The sequence below is a fragment of the Alligator sinensis genome, unplaced genomic scaffold (genome assembly GCF_000455745.1).
Source record: "Alligator sinensis unplaced genomic scaffold, ASM45574v1 scaffold700_1, whole genome shotgun sequence".
In the NCBI taxonomy this organism is placed as follows: domain Eukaryota; kingdom Metazoa; phylum Chordata; order Crocodylia; family Alligatoridae; genus Alligator; species Alligator sinensis.
In genome coordinates this window covers 181,023-188,773 of record NW_005842531.1, presented here as the reverse complement: position 1 = coordinate 188,773, position 7,751 = coordinate 181,023, and the positions used below count along the sequence as shown (strand labels likewise).

General features: G+C 42.1%; 1 long non-coding RNA gene across 1 annotated transcript in view; it reads left to right on the top strand.

The window, feature by feature from the left end:
* LOC102373502 overlaps window positions 1–7,751 on the top strand; it is a 26,170-nt gene that overhangs the window by 5,189 nt on the left and 13,230 nt on the right. The window contains exon 3 of the long non-coding RNA XR_324764.2: window positions 1,073–1,154. This is a non-coding gene — a long non-coding RNA (uncharacterized LOC102373502). The remainder of the gene's footprint in view (window positions 1–1,072; window positions 1,155–7,751) is intronic.

Below are 7,751 nucleotides of genomic sequence, written 5' to 3'. Positions count from 1 at the left end.
TGTGTTCTATAAAACAGTCTACAGTACTATTCACATCTGGCAGACAGAGCCCATTAGAAAGTGGTACTATTATAATATCTTTTTTTTTTACCTTGACTGTGATGCCAAGAATGACATTAATTCTTTTATCCTGAAAACCTTTCTGGTCACATCAGCAGTCTGATTATCTTGACTGCTCTTGTTCTATTCTTTAGAAGGCGACACTTACAGAATTAAATCAGGGTAGGAGGCATTATTTGAAATATTTTATTCCCCTTAGAATGGAGATTTCACATTCAGAAAGTATGATTTCAAGAACATATTTAAGCTACAGGAGAATCTCCTAATGAAGACGTCCCTCAAGAAAGGAGGGGGCCGGAAGAAGCTTTCATTGGGACTAGAGATGATCTTTCTTGGAACAAAAGCAACCTCTGTGGAGAAAGCAGCCAACCTCTTTAATGGGAAGAAGACAAACATGGAAAAGAAAAGTCCCAACTGAAGTACTGAAAGAACAGGGAAGGACCCAAATAGGGGAAAACTTTAGTGGCTATTAACCAAGGGGCAGGGCAAACTGATCATTGTCTGTATTACATTAATATTTGTTACTGCGGAAGAGAAAACTATGGATGTGAAATGGGTATTTTGCATACATCTGTGCATCTTGCAAATGCAGTTACTGTGCCTGCTTCCTTGTGTGCAGGCAGCTCAGGCACGTTACATTTAAAAAAATGTGGTTAGGAGAATGAACCTTAAAATTTTGTAGATGTGGGAACTATGTTTCCTAAAATATTTTTCAGACTGTCAGGAAAGAAGATAACTGGTCTTGGTGCCTAACTTTCCAGTCTTGGGAAACTAAAGATGATGAAGTATTTTCAGAGTAACTCTGTCAGAGGCCACTAGATCAATGACAATGCAGTGAACCTTAATGTCCATATGGTCTTGTTGTATGAAATGTAGCATACTGCAATTTATTATGCTTTCTGAAATCCAATATGGCACAGCTGCCACCCAGTTAAGATTTTAGGTTTAGTTTTATTTCCTAATCAAAAGAGACTAAGTGAAAAAAAAAACAACCAAACTTCTTTTCTTACAGGTGCTCTAGAAGAATTGAATTCTTCCCAAGTTCTCGGCATTAAAGCCTATATCCAGCAAAGCAGCTCAGCAGATACTTAGCTGTAAGTACAAGTAATTCAACTGAACTTCATAGATTTTATACACTTCTACCAATACTAAAAGGCCAGTTCATATTTATGTTGCCTCCATGGCAAGACCAGAATGTTACTGAAAAGGGTGCCATACCTACTTATTCCCAGTCAGCATGTCCAAAATTATAAAAATTAGGTAGTGTGGCTGGCTTACTCCAGGCCTGAACACATGTCAAGAAGCATTGCCATGACAGAGAGACTCTGGGCATGTGGTCAGGGTTGCATTAAACTAAACCCACAAAACACTGCCTGATACTTAGGATTTGTCAGGTACTTGGGACCATTCTAAGTAGTCCATGGTGCCAGATATCCAGCCTTGAGCAAGCATGGAGGGGAGTAAATAAATGGTGCTTGTTTCCTCATGCCAGTCCCAGGCTTGGCAGGAAAGCCACAAAGACATGGGCTTAGGCATCCAAGCCCAAATGCCACTTAGAGATTTTAAAAGTATAAGAGAGCCTGGGTGAAAGTGCAGGTTCCACTGATCACTTAACATGACAGAACATTTCCCTTTTAAAGAGCTTTTTCAAGTGTTTATAACCTTTCAAACTAAGACAGTCTAGAAATCCAAAAATAGCTAGAATAAATAAAACTATAATTTAATTACCAGAAAGAGACAATGGGCATTGCGATAAAGGGTAGAATTCTAACAGAATTTGAAGGAGCAGTCTTTGAAAATATAAAGCAGGCACATCCTTCACTAACATTCACAGACTTCTGGTACACTTCACAGGAATTTAAACATGTTAAAATAGCCACAGGAGGGCTTCCCTATTATTCCTCGATAGCAGCAGAAGCACAGTGTGAATTACAAGTAAAAATGTAATTAAAAATTGAATGAGGCTACAGGTTTCACACAGAGCTTCTCTTGTGCACACAGTATCAAGATATACCTGAACATGCCTAGAAAACATAATATAAATCTTACTATTAGAAGAGAGAAGTGAAAATAGAAAAACATTTGCACACTTATCCCTATCTTTCTCCATTAACAGGATATCCATTCATTCCCTCCCTACACATTATAATTAAACTTATAACACAGGTGTGTAGCATATACTATACCCACTTTTGACTGTGTCAGGTATGCAGTACATTCTTGATTCACTATCAATTTCAATTCTAGCAGATAATGGAGATGCTGTTCTTTTTGTGACTTGAATTTAAGTCACCACTGCAGTGGCATAGTGCTTCACAGAGCCCTATGGCTATTATACAGGATGGGAGGATCAACTATATATTAACAGAAAAGTATTGTGTGCAGTATGTAATCCTGATCTTGTTTAAGTCAATGACAAAACTCCCATTGACTTCAGTGGGCCCATGTATCACCCATGATGCTTGATTAGTGAAAAAATCAGTACCACTTTCTGGAAATCAATAAAGTCAGGGGGGATTTATACCTACTGTAGATATAGTCCATATAAATTCTCTTTTGAACTTAATACAGAAGGTCACCATAGCTAATTTTAATCTGTCTTTTTGTCTTTCTTTCAGAGTCAGGCTGCAGGGATTTTTTGATTTAGAAAGAGAGGCTGTTTTTAGTAAGGGATTAGAGTACAGTTCATAAACATGAAGCAAGAATTTGCCATTCCCTATGGCTCTCCATCTATTATGGAAAGGATGCTTAACTGATTCAAACTGAGAGCTCTAAATAGATACTCAAGTCTCTTACATATGGTTGTGGTGGAAGTTATGAACTAAGTCAAATCTCAGCTTTCCGACCATACTAGAGTAAGATAGCAGCAAAAATACCACAATAAAGGAATATTTATATAAGTACATATTATAATCCATATTTTACAGAGGAGAACAACAAAGTAAAGGGAGCTATAATTATTTTTACTTAGAATATTAGTGTCACAGTATGCCTAATATGTACCTTAGTGAGATTCCCTTTAATACTGAAATAGTCTCTGCACTAAAGAGTTTACAGTGGAGGCCCCAGTTCCATGAACATACAGTGAATCGATTCGCTGATTCAGATTACTGTCCTGATTCAATTCGGCCGAATCTGAATCTGAAGATTTGATTCCGATTCAGAGAATCACCGATTTGGCCTTAGGCACAGCTTTAAATGTTTTTTCTACATACGCTACCATTGGCCTTTCCTCCCTTCCAGCCTGTCCCTGTTTCAGAATGGGAGGGGGACAAGGGAGCAGGGGGAACTTGTTCTAGGGGTTCCCCAACTGGTGCTGGAGAGTGGGGTGGGTGAATTGGAGCTTCCCCACCTTGTGGGGGGGGCACTCAAATATACCTGCTCCACCCTCCATTAGGGGCTGAAAAACACCCAGACTGAACTCCCTCCACTCCCTTTCCTTGCTCCCATTCTGAAAACAGTGACAGACTAGAAGGCAGCGCAGACACAAGTTATAGAATATGCTAAGTTTTGAAACTTCTTTATCTGACACCTCATGCCATTTTTAAAGTGGTCTGCAGCCACATACTTGTGTTTGATCACAGCTATACATCGCTCACTTTCTGTGGCCAGATTGAATGAAAATTGTCATTTCTGTCTGTGACCTAAAGTAAAGATGTTATGGGGTTTGATGTGTGATCCCAACAATTTTACTTCCTGATGTGCTGCACATCGCAGGAAGTGCCATTATTGGATGTCACATCAGATCACATTGCACCATATTGCCAGTGCAGGGAGAGCATGATGCTGGACTTCTCCTGCCCCAACAAGTAGCAAGCTTGATTCCCAACCATGGGAGTACATGGTGTGTTCTTGAGGCTGGGAGCCCTAATCAGCTGAGTGGCCTTCCAGCATCTGGAACACACAGGAGTTTTGAAAGGTTCCTGTGTGCTCCAGAGGCTAGGCACTGGCTATGAATTTGATTGAAGTCATGATAGGAACCATCCACAAAGTTATTACACATTTTTTGTGTAATAACTTTGTGGCTTATTCCTTGTTGTATCATACCATTCATTGATTGAACATGTGGCTAGGTTACTACTTAAGGTGTAATTAACCAAATAAACCCGTCTTATGTGTAATTCTGTTAGGGGCCGCAGAAGTATGGAGAATGGAATTTGGCCCAGAGGAGTTACATTTCTCAGTGATTAGATCATGCTGCACTGCTGCTATGCCATTAGGTGCTTTATCCAGATAACACAGACTCTTAGGAAGGTTACCAAAATATATATTTCAAGTACAACCATATTCAGCTTTTCCACAGGTTTTTCCACTGAGCTCTGACAAAATAGGATGCAGATTAACAAGGATAAGTGTCATGTGTTGTACCTGGGGAGGAAGAATCATCAACACTCCTACAGCCTGGGAGTACCACTCTAAGTAGCACAACTGAGGAAAGGGATAGCTAACTACACCCTTTCTTGCATAAGTAGGTGCATCACAAACAGGTCTAGGGAGGTGATACTTCCCCTCTATGCGGCATTGGTTAGGTCTCAGCTGGAGTACTGCATCCAGTTTTGGGTGCTGCACTTCAGGAGGGATGTGGATGGCCTGGAGAGGGTTCAGAGGAGGGACGCTCGTCTGGTTAAAAGCCTAAAGAAAAAACCCTATGTGGACCGATTGCGAGACCTGAACCTCTTCAGCTTCCGCAAAAGGAGACTGAGAGGTGATCTTGTGGCTGCCTACAAACTCATCGTGGGGAGGGGAGGTAGTAAGAAATAGGAGATACAATGTTGACCCAGTCGCCTGTCAGGGTAACTAGAAATAATGCCCACAACCTGGAAGAGAGCAAATTCAGATTGGACATCAGGAAAAAAAATTATTTACAGTGAGGGTTGCCAAAATGTGGAATAAGATTCCAAGGGAGGTGGTGCTGTCCCCTTCCTTGAAGGTACTTTAAAGGAAATTGGACAGACACCTGGCTGGGGTCATCTGACCCCAGCGCTCGTTCCTGCCCAGGGTAGGGGGTCGGACTTGATCTAATTGGTCTCTTCCGACCCTAACCGCTATGAAACTGTGAAAATCTATGAAATTTAAGTTGTACGTTGTGCTATACATCAAGGTTGGCGACAGTTAATATGTGGCAGGTCAAAACAACCCAGCTCAGGGCTGAGGGCTCAACCAGCACTTGTGACTTGCCTGTTGCCACTGCTGCAGCTTCTTGCTATCACCCAGCCAAGGTGCAGGTAAAGGTCCTGGCTGCCAGAACACTGCTGAAACCCCCCGCTGTTGCTAAAACGCTGCCAAAACCCTCTGGCTCCACAGGCTGGATCTAGTCCATGGGCCATTAGTTACTGACCCTGCAGATGGTTGGGAAAAGCTTACTGATCTTCAGTTTCTTTACTTTTGACCCTTGGTAGTCATACAAGAGGAGAGAGTTGAACTTCAGTCCCTCATTTGTTTGAAATATTGCAGTTGTGGCAATATGCTAGAACATGCTTTCATGTCATAATGAATTGTAAGTGTTCATTTTATGCTTCTATCTTATTGTTACCACAGAACAAAATAATTCAGACCTTTACTGCAGACTTTTCTTGGTTTGTTTTCTCATATTTTTTTAGGTCAATTATGAGCTTGCATCATTGCTTGCACTGAAGGATTTTTTTTATCATCCTGGCAGTTTCTTTCCAGATATTCTTTAAATAGGGCACATTGTCCCTTCCTTCCTGATGATGTAGCATGCCTTTGGGCAGAGATCAAGTGCATTTTGCAACCTGAGCTGCAGATATTATACAACTCATTACTTCATAATTTAATACTACTGTGGCACCTGATAGGACCAATCTACTCTAGTTAAGTATTCATTGATATTTGCATTATGAACCATCTTATACAGGGATTTACTATCTCAGCTGCTTGAAATCATGGTGGGCTGAAACTTAACATAGAGGTTAGCCACTCAAATGGTAATTACTGTAATAAAATTATTATAGAGTGGCCTTTCCATTGCCCCAGCTTCTGTCCCTGTAATTGTCTCCCTAGAAATCACTCAGTCACATCAGATATTGCAGTACTGAATCTACTATTTGTGGTGTGTTGCTTATCATGGAAGAGGTCTGAAGGGTATACACATCTAGATGCTTCTTACTACTTTTGGGTCTTCTCCTGAAATGGGTGGCAAGACGTTCTACATGATATGAGAAAGAGGAACAAATGGGTTAGACACCAAATCGCCTTGCCTGGTGATATTTTTGGTGTTCACAACTTCATAGAAAAGTAGGGCTGGAAAGCACCTCAGGAGGTCATCATGCTCCTCTCCTTCCTGCTTCATGTACTCCCACTCCTTTCCCACTTTTATTTCACTATCAAAAGAGAGAAAGAAAAAGATGACTCCTTTTTCCTCTTACTAGCCAGGGAAATTTAATGGGCGTTGATGAGTACCAGGGCTGTGCAAAACAGCAGCGTTCCATTTCAACTTGTGTTCTGACATTTTGACAAAACAGCATTTTGTTTCAAATTTTGTTTCGATTCAAAACTGTGGTTCCGTTTTGTTTTGTCGAAACAGTTTCACCGTTTCGATGTTTTGCCCATAGGCTATAATGGGGAAGCTCAAAACAGCCTATAATTTTGCTATTTCTGCCCTGATTTGTATGGAACTTGCAGAAATGCTAGCCCCTGCTGAGGTCACAAAGCCTGCCAAGTTTCAAGGAGATAGGTGCAGCAGTTTGGGGAAAACTACACCTCAAATTCTTGAAAGCAAAAAACTCACGTCACGTGTAGGTGTTAAGCCACAGCAGGGTCATAACTGCAGGCATGCTAGCCCCTGCTGAGGCCACAAAGCCTGCCAAGTTTCAAGGAGATGGGTGCAGGGGTTTGAGGGAAACTGCACCTCAAGATGCGGACAAGCAAAACTCGTGCCATGAGTGACACTGTATGTGTTAAGGCACAGTAGGGTGAACACTGCAGGCATGCTAGCCCCTGCTGAGGCCACAAAGCCTGCCAGATTTTAAGGAGATAGGTACAGGGGCTTCTGGGTTCTGGGGTCCTGCACCTCTGACTGCTGACAGGCAAAACTCGTGACATGGGTGCTTGTGGAACAGTGTCTGTCTTGGGGCACAGGGTGGTGAAAACTGCAGGCCTGCTAGGCCCTGCTGTGACCACAAAACCTGCCAGCTGTCAAGGAGATAGGTGCAGGGGGAGTCTGGGTTCTGGGGCCCTGCACCTCTAGCAGCTGACCAGCAAAACTCGTGACATGGGTGGGTGACAGTGTGTGTGTGTTAAGGTGTGCCCTCACTCAACAGACACCAATGCAGAAAGCAGGGCAGTTCAAACAATGCTGCCTTTTATGCAGTTTTTCCATCCCTCCCCAGAGCACTGGGATTGAAAGAGACCTCACAAAAGGATGACAGTCACTGGCCAGCTACACAGTCAGTAATGAGAGCACTCCTTCCCCCCCTCCCCCTCCCTCTCCTTACTTTAGTTTCTGTTTCCCTGCAGGCAAGCCCAGCTTGAGCTTTGAAACTCAAAACATTTAGAAAAATTTGAAATGTTTTGACTTGCCTCATTTTGTTTCGAGGCTGTTTTGAAGCTCTCTATTTCATTTCAATTTTGCGGTTTCAAGCTCAAAACGAGTTGAAACAGTGTTTCATAGTAGCTAGGGTCAGGAGGGACCTAAACAGATCATCTAGCCTGACCTCCTGCCACAGGCAGGC